Source organism: Heptranchias perlo, unplaced genomic scaffold, assembly GCF_035084215.1.
Source record: "Heptranchias perlo isolate sHepPer1 unplaced genomic scaffold, sHepPer1.hap1 HAP1_SCAFFOLD_319, whole genome shotgun sequence".
Lineage (NCBI taxonomy): Eukaryota > Metazoa > Chordata > Chondrichthyes > Hexanchiformes > Hexanchidae > Heptranchias > Heptranchias perlo.
In genome coordinates, this window is record NW_027139331.1 from 120,166 (window position 1) to 138,835 (window position 18,670).

General features: G+C 45.6%; 1 long non-coding RNA gene, 1 other non-coding gene and 1 pseudogene across 3 annotated transcripts; 2 read left to right on the top strand and 1 right to left on the bottom strand.

Annotated features, from left to right (window-relative positions):
• The first annotated feature begins 7,470 nt into the window (after window positions 1-7,470).
• Window positions 7,471-8,899, top strand: LOC137311258 (zinc finger protein 229-like; annotated as a pseudogene).
• Window positions 8,900-11,997: 3,098 nt separating this feature from the next.
• On the top strand, window positions 11,998-12,071 carry trnat-agu (transfer RNA threonine (anticodon AGU)). Its single transcript has one exon. It is a non-coding gene; the product is annotated as a tRNA-Thr (tRNA).
• Window positions 12,072-12,712: 641 nt separating this feature from the next.
• LOC137311254 (uncharacterized) lies at window positions 12,713-18,669 on the bottom strand. Of its 2 annotated transcripts, none has more exons than XR_010960280.1 (3): window positions 18,375-18,669; window positions 15,458-15,548; window positions 12,713-12,811 (listed from the first exon to the last, which is right to left on the bottom strand). It is a non-coding gene; the product is annotated as an uncharacterized lncRNA (long non-coding RNA). The 2 variants fall into 2 exon arrangements; XR_010960279.1 differs by lacking the exon at window positions 12,713-12,811 and adding an exon at window positions 13,131-13,197.
• Between the last annotated feature and the right edge of the window lies 1 nt (window position 18,670).

Sequence of the window (18,670 nt, forward strand, 5' to 3'; positions counted from 1 at the left end):
TGTACCCGGGATCACGAAACACAAAACCCAGTCTGTGAATCACTTTCAGCTACTGGACTTATCGTGTGTCCCACAGCATCTCTCTCACCTTCGATGTGTGAATAGAGCATCAGGCCTGGGAATCTCGTCTTCAATTTAAATACACTCAGCAAATGTATTTAACAAAATACAAACAAGTAAACACATCACGGCCCAATAATCCAGCACTAAATTCAAAGGAGTAAGTCTGTTATCAAACTCCTTGAGTGGACAGAATAAAGAAAAATCCCAACTCTAAGATCCCCTCGAATCCTTTGCAAATACCTTATAAATCTTGACAATAATCAACAAGTCTAATTGAATGTTGACCTTTATCTTGAGTGGGGTTGGAATACAGAAGTGATGCTTCAGTTGTAATGAACCTTGGTCAGACCCCACCTGGAGAACTGGGCACCGAACCGAGGGAGAGATAAATCGGCCCTGGAAAAGATACAGTGCAGATTCACCAGAATGATGCCGGGGTTAAAAGGGTTAAATTATGAGGAGAGGTGGCATAAACTTGGTTTTCATTCCCATGAGTTTAGAACATTGAGATGTGACCTCATCGAGGTGTTTAAAATAATAAAGGGATTCAATAAGGTAGATACAGAGAAATGATTTCTTCTGGAGGGGAATCCAGAACAAGAGGGCATAAGAAATCAGAGCAGGAGTGGGCCATACGGCCCCTCGAGCCTGCTCTGCCATTCAGTAAGAACATGGCTGATCTTCTACCTTAACTCCACTTTCCAGCCCGATTCCTTGATTCCCTTGGTGTCCAAAAATCTCTCGATCTCATTCTTGAATATAATCAATGACTGAGCATCCACAGCCCTCTGGGGTAGAGAATTCTAAATATTCACCACCCTCTGAGTGAAGAAATTTTTCCTTATCTCAGTCCTAAATGGCCGAACCCTTATCCTGAGACTATGCCCCCGAGTTCTAGACTCTGCAGCCAGGGGAAACAGCCTCTCAGCAACTACCCTCTCATTCTTCAAAACTCCAGAGAATATAGAGCCATTCAGCCCAATCTCTCCTCATAGGACAACCGTCTCATCCCAGGAATCAATCTAGTGAACCTTCGTTGCACCCCCTCTAATCAAGAATATCCTTCCTCCGGTAAGGAGACCAAAACTGTACACAGTGTTCCAGGTGTGGTCTCACCAAAGCCCGATATAATTGCAGCAAGACTTCCTTACTCTGATACTCCAACCCCCTTGCAATAAAGGCCAACATACCATTTGCTTTCTTAATTGTTTGCTGTACGTTGATATTGACTTTCTGTGATCCGTGTACAAGGACACCCAAATCTCTCTGAACAACAACATTTCGTAGTCTCTCACCTTTTACAAATATTCTGCTTTTCTATTCTTCCTACCAAAGTGAAAAAATTCACATTTCCCCACATTATACTCCATCTGCCACCTTCTTGATATTCTTACAATTCGAGCTCGGTCATTTAAGAGCAAAATAAGGTGGCAAATTTTCACACAAAGGGTGGTGGAAATTACAAACTCACTTCCCCGAAAGGCTGTGGATGCTGGGGCTCGATTGAAATGTTCAATATTGAGATTGATAGATTTGTGTTGTGTGAGGGTTGAAAGAGACATGGAGCAAAGAAGAGTAAATGGAGTTGTGGCACAGATTAGTCCCAATCAACTTGAATGGCAGAGCAGGCTTGAGGGGCGAAATGGCTAATTCCAGTTCCTGAACCCAGTCACTGACACCAATCACCTCCTGCCTGATATAAACCAACCCCACACTCACTGACACCAATCTCCTCCACTCTGATAAAAACCAACCCCACACTCACTGACACCAATCTCCTCCACTCTGATATAAACCAATCCCACAGTCACTGACACCAATCTCCTCCACTCTGATATAAACCAACCCCACAGTCACTGACACCAATCTCCTCCACTCTGAAATAAACCAACCCCACAGTCACTGACACCAATCTCCTCCACTCTGATAGAAACCAATCCCACAGTCACTGACACCAATCTCCTCCACTCTGATATAAACCAATCCCACAGTCACTGACACCAATCTCACTGAATGGTGGAACAGGATCGAGGGGCTGAATGGCCGACTCCTGTTCCTAATGTTCCGATGTCACACTGAAGTTGCTAACATTCCTCTTCACTGTTCTTAATTCTCCCTATCTTGGTGTTGTCAGGAAATGTTGATCTTATGCCCTTGGACCCAAGCCCAGGTCATTGCTCTGTATTGAGAAGAGCAATGGTCCCAACACTGCCCCTGGGGGACACCACTGTTTCCACCCCCACAGTCTGAAAAACATCCATTAACCAATACTCTGCCCTTTATCAAACTTCCCATCCACACTGACCCACTCCCTGTAATACCGTGAGCTTTAATCTGATCAACGTTCCCCTCCAAGTCACACACCATCCCGACTTGGAAATATATCGCCGTTCCTTCATTGTCGCTGGGTCAAAATCCTGGAACTCCCTTCCTAACAGCACTGTGGGAGAACCGTCACCACACGGACTGCAGCGGTTCAAGAAGGCGGCTCACCACTACCTTCTCGAGGGCAATTAGGGATGGGCAATAAATGCTGGCCTCACCAGCGACGCCCACATCCCGTGAACGAATAAAAAAAAACAAACAAGCCTCCTGTCCAGCATCTTATCAAACACTTTTTAACAATCCATCTTCACAACATCCATTGCATTTTATCCCTACACTGTGTTATTTCCTCCAATAATCCCTGCTGTCTGTCCTGAATTAATCCATTCTATCCCTACACTGTGTTATTTCCCCCAATAATCCCCGCTGTCTGTCCTGAATTAATCCATTTTATCCCTGCACTGTGTTATTTCCTCCAATAATCCCTGCTGTCTGTCCTGAATTAATCCATTTTATCCCTACACTGTGTTATTTCCTCCAATAATCCCTGCTGCCTGTCCTGAATTAATCCATTTTATCCCTGCACTGTGTTATTTCCTCCAATATTCCCTGCTGTCTGTCCTGAATTAATCCATTTTATCCCTACACTGTGTTATTTCCTCCAAGAATCCCTGCTGTCTGTCCTGAATTAATCCATTTTATCCCTACACTGTGTTATTTCCTCCAATATTCCCTGCTGTCTGTCCTGAATTAATCCATTTTATCCCTACACTGTGTTATTTCCTCCAATAATCCCTGCTGTCTGTCCTGAATTAATCCATTTTATCACTATACTGTGTTATTTCCTCCAATAATCCCTGCTGTCTGTCGTGAATTAATCCATTTTATCAATGCACGGTGTTATTTCCTCCAATAATCCCTGCTGTCTGTCCTGAATTAATCCATTTTATCACGACACTGTGTTATCCCTCCAATAATCCCTGCTGTCTGTCCTGAATTAATCCATTTTATCGCTACACTGTGTTATTTCCTCCAATAATCCCTGCTGTCTGTCCTGAATTAATCCATTTTATCACTACACTGTGTTATTTCCTCCAATGATCCCTGCTGTCTGTCCTGAATTAATCCATTTTATCCCTACACTGTGTTATTTCCTGCAATAATCCCTCCTGTCTGTCCTGAATTAATCCATTTTATCACTTCATTGTGTCATTTCCTTCAATAATCCCTGCTGTCTGTCCTGAATTAATCCATTTTATCACTGCATTGTGTCATTTCCTTCAATAATCCCTGCTGTCTGTCCTGAATTAATCCATTTTATCCCAACACTGTGTTATTTCCTCCAATAATCCCTGCTGTCTGTCCTGAATTAATCCATTTTATCCCTACACTGTGTTATTTCCTCCAATATTCTCTGCTGTCTGTCCTGAATTAATCCATTTTATCACTGCATTGTGTCATTTCCTTCAATATTCCCTGCTGTCTGTCCTGAATTAATCCATTTTATCCCAACACTGTGTTATTTCGTCCATTATTCCCTGCTGTCTGTCCTGAATTGATCCATTTTATCCCAACACTGCTTTATTTCCTCCAATAATCCCTGCTGTCTGTCCTGAATTAATCCATTTTATCCCTACACTGTGTTATTTCCTCCAATAATCCCTGCTGTCTGTCCTGAATTAATCCATTTTATCCCTACGCTGTGTTATTTCCTCCAATAATCCCTGCTGTCTGTCCTGAATTAATCCATTTTATCCCTACACTGTGTTATTTCCTCCAATATTCCCTGCTGTCTGTCCTGAATTAATCCATTTTATCCCTACACTGTGTTATTTCCTCCAATAATCCCTGCTGTCTGTCCTGAATTAATCCATTTTATCCCTACACTGTGTTATTCCCTCCAATAATCCCTGCTGTCTGTCCTGAATTAATCCATTTTATCCCTACACTGTGTTATTCCCTCCAATAATCCCTGCTGTCTGTCCTGAATTAATCCATTTTATCCCTACACTGTGTTATTCCCTCCAATATTCCCTGCTGTCTGTCCTGAATTAATCCATTTTATCCCTACACTGTGTTATTCCCTCCAATAATCCCTGCTGTCTGTCCTGAATTAATCCATTTTATCCCTACACTGTGTTATTCCCTCCAATATTCCCTGCTGTCTGTCCTGAATTAATCCATTTTATCCCTACACTGTGTTATTCCCTCCAATATTCCCTGCTGTCTGTCCTGAATTAATCCAATTTATCCCTACACTGTGTTATTCCCTCCAATATTCCCTGCTGTCTGTCCTGAATTAATCCATTTTATCCCTACACTGTGTTATACCCTCCAATAATCCCTGCTGTCTGTCCTGAATTAATCCATTTTATCCCTACACTGTGTTATTCCCTCCAATATTCCCTGCTGTCCGTCCTGAATTAATCCATTTTATCCCTACACTGTGTTATTCCCTCCAATAATCCCTGCTGTCTGTCCTGAATTAATCCATTTTATCCCTACACTGTGTTATTTCCTCCAATATTCCCTGCTGTCTGTCCTGAATTAATCCATTTTATCCCTACACTGTGTTATTTCCTCCAATATTCCCTGCTGTCTGTCCTGAATTAATCCATGTTATCCCTACACTGTGTTATTTCCTCCAATAATCGCTGCTGTCTGTCCTGAATTAATCCATTTTATCCCTACACTGTGTTATTCCCTCCAATAATCCCTGCTGTCTGTCCTGAATTAATCCATTTTATCCCTACACTGTTTTATTCCCTCCAGTAATCCCTGCTGTCTGTCCTGAATTAATCCATTTTATCCCTACACTGTGTTATTTCCTCCAATATTCCCTGCTGTCTGTCCTGAATTAATCCATTTTATCCCTGCACTGTGTTATTTCCTCCAATATTCCCTGCTGTCTGTCCTGAATTAGTCCATTTTATCCCTACACTGTGTTATTTCCTCCAATAATCCCTGCTGTCTGTCCTGAATTAATCCATTTTATCCCCACACTGTGTTATTCCCTCCAATAATCCCTGCTGTCTGTCCTGAATTAATCCATTTTATCCCTACACTGTGTTATTCCCTCCAATAATCCCTGCTGTCTGCCCTGAATTAATCCATTTTATCCCTACACTGTGTTATTTCCTCCAATATTCCCTGCTGTCTGTCCTGAATTAATCCATTTTATCCCTACACTGTGTTATTTCCTCCAATAATCCCTGCTGTCTGTCCTGAATTAATCCATTTTATCCCCACACTGTGTTATTTCCTCCAATAATCCCTGCTGTCTGTCCTGAATTAATCCATTTTATCCCTACACTGTGTTATTCCCTCCAATAATCCCTGCTGTCTGTCCTGAATTAATCCATTTTATCCCTACACTGTGTTATTCCCTCCAATATTCCCTGCTGTCTGTCCTGAATTAATCCATTTTATCCCTACACTGTGTTATTCCCTCCAATATTCCCTCCTCTTTGTCCTTTATTAAAGTCCAGTTTTTTCCCTCGAGTTTGACATCAATCAGGTTTAAAATTGATGCAGAGTTTCAGCCAATGAGGGAGATCCGGGCTCAGCCCCGCCCACTCGGTGCCGCAAGTCCCGCCCCTCACCCAATCCCATTGGTTGGAGGACCAACCGCCCGCTCGGTCCTCCAGCCCCTCTCCGCTCTTCCTATTGGTCCGGAGCTCCCGTCAATCACCCGGGCAGTGTGAGCTGAGCATGCGCGGCGGGCGGGGAGTGAGGCCGAGATCGTGTCGGCAACAGGTGAGAGATGGGCGGGGGGAGCGGGTTAATAAACCCCGGGGGAGGGGGCGGGGGCTTCACAAACCCCGAGTGCGGCCCCGGGCCCGAATATCAAACAGTGAACATTCTCCTCTCTCTCTCTACACTCCGGGGGCTCCGGTTTAGATCAGACCCGAAACTCAACACACGGCCCGCGGCCTCCGAGCATGCGCAGTGTCAGCGTCAAACCTCGTGACTCATCGAATCAGGGAGCGTCTGTAAATGATGGAGAAATGGTGATCGGTCAGGGAGCGTCTGTAAATGAAGGAGAAATGGTGATCGGTCAGGGAGCGTCTGTAAATGAAGGAGAAATGGTTATCGGTCAGGGAGCGTCTGTAAATGAAGGAGAAATGGTGATCTCCATACCTTCAGTCATCCAGGGAGCTCTTGCTTTGGATGCTGTTCCTTTCCTCCTCATGGGAATCTGTCTACTCTGCACCCAAACCAACTCCTCCTTCAAGGCCTCCCACTGTTCAATTACTGTTCTGCCTGCCAATTTTTGAATCCAATCCACACGGACAAGATCCCTTTTTCACTCATGAAATTAGCCCTCATCCAGTTAAGAATTTTCACATTTGACTGTCCCCTGTCCTTTTCCATAAATATTCTAAACCGAATGAAATTATGATCACTGCTGCCCCAATGAAATATGCTCCACCTGCCCCACTTCATTCTCCACACCGAGCCCACTGCTGTACTCACTCTCTCTCTCTCACACTGTCTCTCTCTCACACGCTCTCTCACACTCACTCTCTCACACTCTCTCACCCTTTCACTCACGGTTTCGGGCCACTGAAAGATGATGCGATGGGTTTGGATTTCAGCACAGGGAGGAGAGAGAGTGTGTGGGACAGGGGATTTTCAGCTTTGAGGAATGAGAGAGGAAATAATGTTCCATAGAAAGTCGAGTTATCTGATCTGAATTTCCATCCTGTACTTCCAGTCATAACTTTTATAAACTCCTTTTACAGGGGAGGATTTACAGAGGGAAACTCAAACCAAAGATCACGTCAAGATCTGACAGAGTCACTCGATTCATCAGGACCTGAATATCGTCGGCCTTTGAATGTGGAAGGAGAAATGTTTGTCTGTTCTATCTGTGGGAGAAGATTTCAAACATCAGTGTGAGTGGAAAAGCACCGAGACACACACACCCGAGTGAGAGTGTTCCAGTGCACTGACTGTGGAAAGAGCTTTCACCAGTTACACAGCCAGAAAAAACACCGCACCATTCACAGTGGGGAGACACCGTACACGTGTTCTGTGTGTGGACGAGGCTTCAACTGATCGTCCAACCTGGAGAGACACAAGGACACACGGACCACGGAGAAACCGTGGAAATGTGGGGACTGTGGGAAGGGATTCAATTACCCTTCAGAGCTGGAAACTCATCGACGCAGTCACACTGGGGAGAGGCCGTTCACCTGCTCCGTGTGTGGGAAGGGATTCACTCAGTCATCCAACCTGCTGACACACCAGCGAGTTCACAATGGGGAGAGGCCGTTCACCTGCTCTGTGTGTGGGAAGGGATTCGCTCGGTCATCACACTTTCTGTCACACCAGCGAGTTCACACTGGGAAGAGGCCATTCACTTGCTCAGTGTGTGGGAAGGGATTCGCTCATTCATCCACCTTGCTGACACACCAGCGAGTTCACAATGGGGAGAGGCCGTTCTCCTGCTGCATGTGTGGGAAGGGATTCACTCAGTCATCCAACCTGCTGACACACCAGCGAGTTCACACTGATGAGAGACCTTTTAAATGTTCTGACTGTGAGAAGAGCTTTAAAAGCAAAATTGAACTGCTGAAACACCAACGCATTCACACTGGGGAGAGGCCGTTCACCTGCTCCGTGTGTGGGAATGGATTCACTCAGTCATCACACTTTCTGTCACACCAGCGAGTTCACACTGGGGAGAGGCCGTTCACCTGCTCCGTGTGTGGGAAGGGATTCGCTCATTCATCGAACCTGCTGAAACACCAGCGAGTTCACACTGGGGAGAGGCCGTTCACCTGCTCCGTGTGTGGGAAGGGATTCGCTGATTCATCGAGCCTGCTGAAACACCAGCGAGTTCACACTGGGGAGAGGCCGTTCACCTGCTCCATGTGTGGGAAGGGATTCACTCAGTCATCCAACCTGCTGAGACACCAGCGACTTCATACTGATGAGAGATCTTTCAAATGTTCTGACTGAGAAGAGGTTTAAAAGCAAATTTAATCTGCTGACACACCAACGCACTCACACTGGGGAGGGGCCGTTCACCTGCTCCGTGTGTGGGAAGGGATTCGCTTGGTCATCCACCCTGCTGAAACACCAGCGAGTTCACACTGAGAGACCTTTAAATGTTCTGACTGTGGGAAGAGATTTAAAATCAGAAACGAACTGCTGAGACATCGACGCACTCACACTGGGGAGAGACTGTTCACCTGCTCCGTGTGTGGGAAGAGATTCACTCGATCATCCCACCTTCTGAAACATTAACTTGTTCACACTATTGAGTCACCTTTTAATGCAGTGACTGTGAGAAGAGCTTAAAAGCAGAAATGAACTGCTGACACATCAACGCATGCCCATTGGTTAAGAGACTGTTCACCTGCTCCGTGCGTGGGAAGGGATTCACTCAGTCATCACACGTGCTGAGACACCAGCGAGTTCACGAAATGAGCAGGTCCAACGAGCCGGTCTGTAACACAGGCCAATGACTCAGTGCAGCTCGTTACCCAGTCACTGGGCTCCGTTATAGCCTCTGCTGCCAGTACACACAAAGAGAAATTGTAAATCTGAAACAGAAATAGATAATGTATAACACTTCATATCAACCACCAGTTTTTCCCTCTTTCCGGCTTTTAAAACAATCTGTTTCACAGTTTGTCAAACCCGAAACAGCCTCTGGGATTTGCTGATTGAGAATTTCAGTGGAAATTGGGACCGTCACGAAGTATCGGAACAAATATCCCCGCTGAGGTTTCGGGATTGTTACTGGTTTATTTATATCAGTGAGTGACCAATTTTAAACCAGGTGAGGGTCCAAACCAAAGGTAAGAGCCTGGGATAGACAAGAGATTCTTCAATGTATCAAGTTAAATTACACTGATTCCACCAACACTGGACATCACATCCCTCAAACATTGTTACCTGTTACTGTATAAAACTGGTGAGGGTGGAAATGGGAAATAACTGAAAAAAACTTCATTGTATCAAAGTTAATTCTGATCATTATTATTATACAAACATTCTACAGCCGGTCCCTTAAAAAGGACCCAATATCAAACCAGTCCCCAGTCCTTGGGCCTGTGCCTATGTTGTGATTTGCACCCGCTTCTGACTGACTTGGTATCAGACGCACTCCCGTCAACAGTAAACGGATGGAGCCGGATCCATAAGAGAAAAATGAGGACCGAGCTCCGCGGTTCTCCCAGAGTGCGGGAGGCGGAGTAACAGCAGCAGACAGAGAGATCTCTCTAAACCAGACGCTGCCACCGGAGAGAAGCGAGTCCCGTTCCGAGCCGTGTCTGTCAGGCGCCCGCTGACCCTCTCTTCACTGAAGGGGACCGATTCAGCACCAACTCACACACCCACCATTGGATCATTGAATCACCTTCAACACCTGAATTACATCACCACTTAATCCTCTATACACGAGGAAATACAAACCTTGTCCACGCAACTTGCCCCCATAATTTAAACATTTTAGCCCCGGTATCATTCTGGTCTTTCTGCGCTGCACCTCCTGCAAGGCCAATATATCCTTCCTGAGGTCTGGTGCCCAGGACTGAATGCCGTGCTCTGAATGTGGCCTTAGCAGAGTTTATAGAATTCTAACATAACTTCCACCCTTTTGAATTCCAGTTCCCTTGAGATAAAGGCCGATATTCCATTAGCCATTTTAATTATTTTTTGCACCTGTCTGCCAACTCTTCCTGATTTCCCGAAGTATCTCTGCTCACCCACAGTTCCTGGCTTCTCACCATTTTGAAAATACTCTGATTTATCTTGCTTCGAGCCAAAGTGGATGGCCTCACACTTCCCCAGATTGAAACTTTGAACAGTCTGGGGCTCTTTTGTATCGAAAAGAGAAGGCTGAGGGTGACCTGATACAGGACTTTAAGATTATGCAAGGGTTTGATCGGTCAGATGTAGATAAGGTGTTTGTACTTTTGGGAGTGGGGACGTCAGAACTTAGGGCCATGAATATAATAGTCATCAATAAATCCAATCTGGCATTCAAGAGAAACATATTTATCCAGAGAGGCGTTAGAATGTGCAGCTCGCTCCCACAAGGAGTAGTTAAGGCGAATCGCATGGATGCATTTACGGTGAAGTGAGATAAACACATGGAGGAGAAAGGAATATTCAGGTTTGCTCATAGGGTTAGATGAAGAGGGGTTGGAGGAGGCTCGTCTGCAGCATAAACACCGGTATAGTCTAGTTGGGCCGAATTGCCTGTTTCTGTGATGTACATTCGATGTAATTCTATGTAAACTCCATCTGACACAGTTTTACCAACTCACTGAATCTATCAATTTCCTTTTACAACTTTATGCTCCCATCTACACTACTCACTGTGCCTCCTAACTTGGTGTCGTCAACAAACCTGGATATCCCGCTCTCTATTCCTTTATCTGCCTCATTTATACAGATCCCTGGGGGACACCACTAATCAAATCCTGTCAATTTGAGTACATACCCATTAACCCTACTCTCTGTCTCCTACCTCCAAACCAACTCCCTCCCCATGTCAATGGGTTGCTTTGAATTCCACATGTCAACAGAAATTAGAACAGTCTCTGATGTTAAACCTTAACGAATGCCTCTGGAAGTCAATATACACATAACCCCCATAGACACTCCATCATTTACCACGTTAGTTACATCTTCAAAAAGTTCAACTATTTTCGTTGGACTTGACTTACACTTTACAAATCCATGCTGGCTCTCTCTGATCAATTCATGTTTATCCAAGTGCTCAGTCATTCTTTCCCTAATAACAGATTCTGGTAACTTCCCCACAACAGACGTCAGACGAATCGGTCTATAATTTCCTGTTTTATCTCTCCTACCCTTCCTAATTAATGGAATGATATTTGAATTTTTTCAATCCATGGAACAATTCCTGAATCAAGAGAGTTTTGAACGATCATGACTAAAGCATGTCCAATTTCCTCACCTATTCCCCTTCGTCCCCTGGGCTGGTAAACATCAGGTCCTGGAGATTTGTTTATCTTTAGTCTAATTATTTTCTCCATTACCATTATTTTACTTGCACTGAATCCCCTTGATTTATTTTCAGTTTTCCTCGTGTCTCTGGTATATTATCCTCATGCTTTTCTGTGAGTATTTAGCAAGTCTGCCATTTCCTGATTTTCAATTACAATATCACCTCCATCTGTCTTTAAGGGGCCCACATTACTCTTAGTCACACTTCTTTCTCTTAATATACGTGTAAAAACCTTGAAAGTTGTCCTTAATTTCACTCACAAGTTTTTCTCGTTTTCCCTCTTTGCACCTTTTACGATTTTTTTTAGTTTCAGCACCACAATAAACAACACTTCACTGTGAAATTTGTTCAATTAGTTCTTCAGTGTCAGAGCGAGAATTGTCCATCCCTAATTTATTTAAAGTAACAAACAAACACAAGCACACATATTCATTCGTGTATCAAAGCACTGATGGACACAGAAAGATAAACACAGCTTGAAACGCAGTCAGTATCGGGATTCACAGGGAAACGGGCAAGCAAAATGGACAAAGATAAAACAGTCTGAACCCACAACAGAATGTGACGTGTCGCTGATAGATATTAATGAGAGGAGGTGAGAGACAGTACCATGAATTGGCACCGTGGCTTAGTTGGTTAAAGCACCTGTCTAGTAAACAGGAGATCCTGGGTTCAACTCCCAGCGGTGCCTTTGTGTAATTCGTGGTGTTTAGTGAATTTGAGAAGCACACAGTGCTGTGTTTTGTTCAGGATCCAACACGGAACTGATCAGGAGGTCTTTTCAAAAATGCCTTTTCATCACACAGACAGCCCTCTCATGGAATGTGTCCGTGACACGTTCTTGTTTCTGGGCTCGTTGAGGTCGGGGTATAATTCTTGATTCGATGTTTCATACCCTGGAGAAACCCTAATTTAGCCCTGGACTTTGGATCTTGATCTGCGGTTCAAAGTTTTGCGAAGAGGGAAAAGGAGTCCCCAAATCACTCCACCTGAATCTCAAGCGCTTTTGAAAGAAATTCAGTTCAAACAATCAGGACTTTAAAGGCACCTCAATGACCTGCACTTTCATTGAACGAGCTTTGATTCCAATTACATTCAACCTTGAAACCGCTCTGGGTTTTCCCCTCACTGAAGCAGAGTGTGGCCGCTCTGTATCTGTGATCATGTCGGTGACGAGGTTCGCTCTGATATTGGTCGCTTTCAATTTTTAAGATCTCGCCAAGCTCAGGGAAAAGAAACCGCGGATCGAATTGTCCCTGTAAGTGATGAATTGAAGGGATTGGTGCTCCAAGCAGATCTGGAAAATGCGCAGTGCGGTCGCTCAGGAATTCCAAATCCACCCTCTCGCCACTCCCCCCGTCTCAGTCTTTCCATCTTTACCCTTCACTGCCGGTGTTCCAGGTTCGATCATCCGTGGCCGTTCAACGAAGCCTGAGAAGTCCATGAGGGAAAAACACAGAGAGTCAAGAGACAGGGACAAGGTGGGATCAAAGTATCGGAAGAAATAGGATCAATGTCAAGTTCTGCGAACGGGCAGAATTTAAGATGGAGCTTGGGAGAGATTCCTTCACGTGTCTTGCAATTTTGCAAGAGACCATTGGGCTCCGAATTAAAAGCATGAGCCGCGCTGGAGAGTCTCTCTGAGAGAGGGAATGCGGTTCGTCAACTCCAGTTCATCGTTATTTGAGCAGTAAACACAACTTTAAGAAGTATCACTGGGAACATGATTCGAACGTATGCAGGAAATCCCCAGGGGATTTCGAGTCCAACGCCTTAACCACTCGGCCATCGCAGCTACAAACATCTGTTCTGCACGGCTGTAAATCAGAATGTGTAGGTTTATCACAAGCGATCTGTGATACAATGTTCTCTCCGACAGGTGAAAGGCCCTGATCCCTGGTCTGTGCTGATTCTCTGATAGTTTACTGGGTAAAGGCCCTGATCCCCGGTCTGTGCTGATTCCCTGATAGTTTACTGGGTCAAGGCCCTGATCCCTGGTCTGTGCTGATTCCCTGATAGTTTACTGGGTAAAGGCCCTGATCCCTGGTCTGTGCTGATTCCCTGATAGTTTACTGGGTCAAGGCCCTGATCCCTGGTCTGTGCTGATTCCCTGATAGTTTACTGGGTAAAGGCCCTGATCCCCGGTCTGTGCTGATTCTCTGATAGTTTACTGGGTAAAGGCCCTGATCCCTGGTCTGTGCTGACTCTCTGATGGTTTGCTGGGTCAAGGCCCTGATCCCTGGTCTGTGCTGACTCTCTGATGGTTTACTGGGTCAAGGCCCTGATCCCTGGTCTGTGCTGACTCTCTGATGGTTTACTGGGTAAAGGCCCTGATCCCTGGTCTGTGCTGACTCTCTGATGGTTTACTGGGTCAAGGCCCTGATCCCTGGTCTGTGCTGACTCTCTGATAGTTTACTGGGTAAAGGCCCTGATCCCTGGTCTGTGCTGATTCTCTGATAGTTTACTGGGTTAAGGCCCTGATCCCTGGTCTGTGCTGACTCTCTGATAGTTTACTGGGTAAAGGCCCTGATCCCTGGTCTGTGCTGATTCTCTGATGGTTGACTGGGTAAAGGCCCTGATCCCTGGTCTGTGCTGATTCTCTGATGGTTGACTGGGTGAAGGCCCTGATCCCTGGTCTGTGCTTATTCCCTGATAGTTTAGTGGGATTCATTCTGTATCTCTCAGTCTCTGGTACAGTGTGTGAGTGTGGGATTCATTCTGTGTCTGTCACTCACTGATACTGTGTGTGAACTTGGGATTGATTCTCTATCTTGTCAGCTGTGTGTGTGAGAGTTTGTGATTCATTCTTTATCGGCAGTCTCTCATACTGTGTGTTAGTGTGGGATTCTTTCGGTATCTGTCAGTCTCTGTTTCTCCATATGAGTGTGGGACTCATTCTTTATATACAGTCCCCAGTACTGTATGTGGGAGTTGAATTCATCCTAAATATGCAGTTACTCATACTGCATGTTAGTGTGGGATTCATACTGTACCTATCAGTCCCTGGTACTTGATGAGAGTGTGGGATTAACTCTGTGTCTGTCAGTCTCTAGTACTGTATGTGAGTTTGGGATTCCTTCTGTATCTGTGAGTGTTGGATTCATTCTGTGTCTGTGTGTCTCTGGTACTGTATCTGAATGTGAGTTTCATTCTGTATCTGTACATAATTATTCTCTCAGATTACATTATTGCGTTCAATACTTCAGCTTTAATATCTTAATGTTTGAAGAGTTTTACTCCTTATTTAATTTGTAAATATGGACGAACTTTAGGATTTAATGTTGGAGGTTTTAATCAGATAATTTGTGTGCTTTTTGGACCACTATTAAATCTTCATCTCTGTGAGTACGATTGTGGATGATAATGAATCTTTCAAACGGATAAGGTGACATTTTTGAATTGGTTTGTAATGTGTAGATCAGTCTGTAGTAATGGAATTGATACTGTATCTTTCAGTCTAATATTGTATGAGATTTTTGGACTGGTATATAATGTGTATCTCAGTCTGCACTAATAGAATTGATACTCTATCTTTAAATTTCATTCAACGAGTGCATTCTGAACAGGTATCTAATTTGTTTCTCAGGTTTACTATCTTTCAGTATTTCTCAATCGATACTGTACGTGAGGTTTGGATTTGTTTGCAATTTGTAGCAAATGGTTCACTTTTCGAATGGATATTTCATGTATTAAAGTCATGTGTGAGAGAGTTCTGGGCTAGTATTCAATTGGAATCTCAGGTACATTATTGGGATTCATTCTGTCCCTTTCAATCGGATACCATGTGTGATTTCTCTCTGGTATTTAATTCGTAGCTGTGTTGCCCTATTGTGAGATTGACACAGTGCCTTTCAATCTGAGAGTGTGATTTTGGACTGGGATTTTTGTATCCACCTGTCAGCGGGACAGAGTTCGGGGGAAATGGAACAGAATCTGCCTCACCCGCTCTGTTTGAATGTTGGATTGAAATTGTGTCTCTGGAACTTGGGATCAGTGTGGGACTGAGTACTTCTACTGTCTGAGACTGTGGAACTGATGACCTGTCTTTGTCTCTGTGCTCTGTGGGTGATAATGTACCTCCTGTGTGTGAGAAGGAGCTGGCTGCACTCCTCCTTGTGCCTCGGGTGGAGGAAACATCACATTCATTCTGGATCATTCAAGGATTCGCCTGTAGGAAGAAAAATGATCTCTTGTAACTCAAGAAACAGCGAGGTTGAAAATAGAATCGAGATCAGTTTAATATCTCTGCTAATGATCATTTTGAATATCCACAAATGAAAACCAGTGATACAAACAGTGTCAGTGTCTGACTCCACTGCAGCACTCAGCTTCTGCACACCAGGTGTGTTGGGCTATATTACAACAATTTAGTGACATCCAGACACAACCCAACCCCTGCACTGATCCATGAATGGGACTACCCGATGGGGCAGGGACCTTTGTCCAGGTCAGGTTTCTAATCCCCTCTCCCATGGGACTAACCGTTCAACCGAAAATAAACAGCCGCTGTTTAAATTGTGTCCTTCACACTTCTCACCTGATGCCTGCAATAGATGCTCTTTGTATAACTCCCCACATCCTTACTGTCCGGCTCTGTTTCCACTCTTCACTGTCCAATAACAATAAACAGGGTGAGACTGGAACTAAACCAGGACCATTCACTCCTGGTTTGGGGAGAGAAAGCAGCAATGGTTTTAATAGCAGGTTCTTCCCATTCTCTCTTCCTTCCCCTGGACACACCCTGTCCACACCCAGCCCGAGAATGACCTCTCCCTTCCCCCCTCTCACTCCATGTTCCGGGACCAGTTCCTGATCCACTCCGCCTCTTACAAACAGCCCCCGGACTCCCCCTGCCCACCCCCTGGACTCAATGCCGATCTCTGAGCCCATCTGCGGACTCGGTCCCGGAGCGATGAGCTGCTGTAACGAGGCTGCTCTTTGCTCCCTTCCCCCGGGGGCCGTGATCTCTCCATTCCCGCCTGTCTGAGCAAAGGAAGTGGGTCTGGGGGTAAGGTCAGAGGGAATGGGCTCCACAGGCAGTGCAGGAACAGGCACCAGAATGGGAAACAGATGGGATTCCACCAGTGCCTAACGCTGGAATCCAGACTGACTTTACAATCTCCAACTATTAAACTCGAGGTTTCCATCCCTGCTGTTTCTCTCGGGCTCTTTTGATGGGAAAGAGTCTTTCAGAGATAAAGTGAGCGGCTGTGGAATGAGCCAATGGGTTCTGTTCATTCTTGGCTCCCTTACTGATAAAGTGACGTTTGACTCCGAAACTGGAGGGAGGATTCCTCAAACCAATCCTGGAGAAACGGGGGAGGAAAGTGGGAGTTGGTGTATTTGCTGGGACCGTGTAGGATTAATATCAGGCAGCAACAGTCCCAGTTTATTTCAATCGGAGTGAAACTCTCGCTCACTGAGAGTAATACAGAGCGGCCCTGAGCTGCAAGATTGCAGAGGGGACAACATGCAAGAGAGGGTTAAATGTGTGACACTGTCCCTGAGAGTGGGATTAATAATGTGTCTGTCTCTGAAATAATATCAGTGAGAGATGAGACTGCATCTTCTGTCACTCCACCTTGGAATAGAATATTTTCCAATTTGTTCCTGGGTGGAAACGGGACATGACAGGTCAGTTTCTCTCTCTCCTTTGTACAGATTATGAAGGTGGGATACTGATATTGAGAGTGATACAGAGACACTGATAGGAAGTGTAATTCTGATACTGTGCCTGTCTGTTTTTATCTCTCTCTAGCGCTGTACATGAAGGTGGAATATTGTTACTGAGTGTGAAACGGACACACTGATGGGAAGTGTGAGACTGATACTGTGTCTGTTTGTCTGTGTGTCTCTCTCTGTCTGTCTGTCTGTCTCCCTCGTGCTGTACAAGGAGGAGGGATACTGTTACTGAGCGTAATATAGACACACTGATAGAAAGGGAAAGATTGATTCTGTGTCTGTGAACAGACCTCCGGTGCTATTGGTGAGACGGTCACTGTCCCTTTTACTGTATATCAACCGGTCTGACGGGGCATTCATCATTCGCCAGTCCTGTTAGGAAAGGTGGAGAGAAACCGTCTGTAACTGTCTGACACTGGACTGTCTGTGAGAGTTGAATTTATTCAGTAAGTAGTTGTGTCTGGGTGTTGAGAACGGGATGGAGAGGACACCAGTTACTATTATCTGACAGTCAGTCAGTTTAGCAGGAGAGAGAAACACAGAGAGACTGGAGGAGCCCAGAGCGGATAATTTGTATTTTCATCTTAACCAAACATATCACTCAGTGCGGACAATATAATAATGTAAAAGGAGGAGGACAAGGTGAGACACAGACAGCATTGAGTCTCATTTCACTATAGACGGGCGCAGGACTTGTCCCAGGTGTGGGTTTTGTGTTTAAAGATCACTTCACTAAAAACATCTTGACGATCTGGGGTGACAGACGGACATGACGGGCAGGAAAAGACCAGCTGGTTCATCAATCCTGCCCCACATGCCTGGAGCATCGTGACTGGACACTTCCTACACACACCACCAGCCCCACCCACCGGGAACATGGAATCTCCTGGGAGCGGTTACAAACCAGAAAAAAGGCGGAGAGAGAGTCAGCACCCACCGCACCAGAGAGAGTCAGCACCCACCGCACCAGAGAGAGTCAGCACCCACCGCACCAGAGAGAGTCAGCACCCACCGCACCAGAGAGGGACAGCGCCCACCGCACCAGAGAGAGTCAGTGCCCGCCGCACCAGAGAGGGTCAGCGCCCACCGTAGCAGAGAGAGTCAGCGCCCACCGCACCAGAGAGGGTCAGCGCCCACCGCACCAGAGAGAGTCAGCACCCACCGCACCAGAGAGGGTCAGCGCCCACCGCACCAGAGAGAGTCAGCACTCACCGCACCAGAGAGAGTCAGCACCCACCGCACCAGAGAGGGTCGGCACCCACCGCACCAGAGAGAGTCAGCACCCACCCCACCAGAGAGAGTCAGCACCCACCACACCAGCCGGGAATACATTCCAGATGCTCAGTCCTCTCTGGGAAAAGAAGAAGCTCCCAACATCCAGACTATTCTTCCCTCTTTGTGGTCGGAACGCCGGTCCGCTGCTTCCCCCCAATCTGTGAAACTGGAAATAATCGATCACTGGGCAAGCTGTTCAACCATGAGATGGGAGCCATTGAAACACCGTGGGCGCTCTCCCATTGAATTATATTCTGTGCGGAGCGTTCGGTTTTTCGCGAGGTGAAGAAACTCTTGTCTCTCCTTGTGTGTGAATGTGAGGCGAGTCTCAGA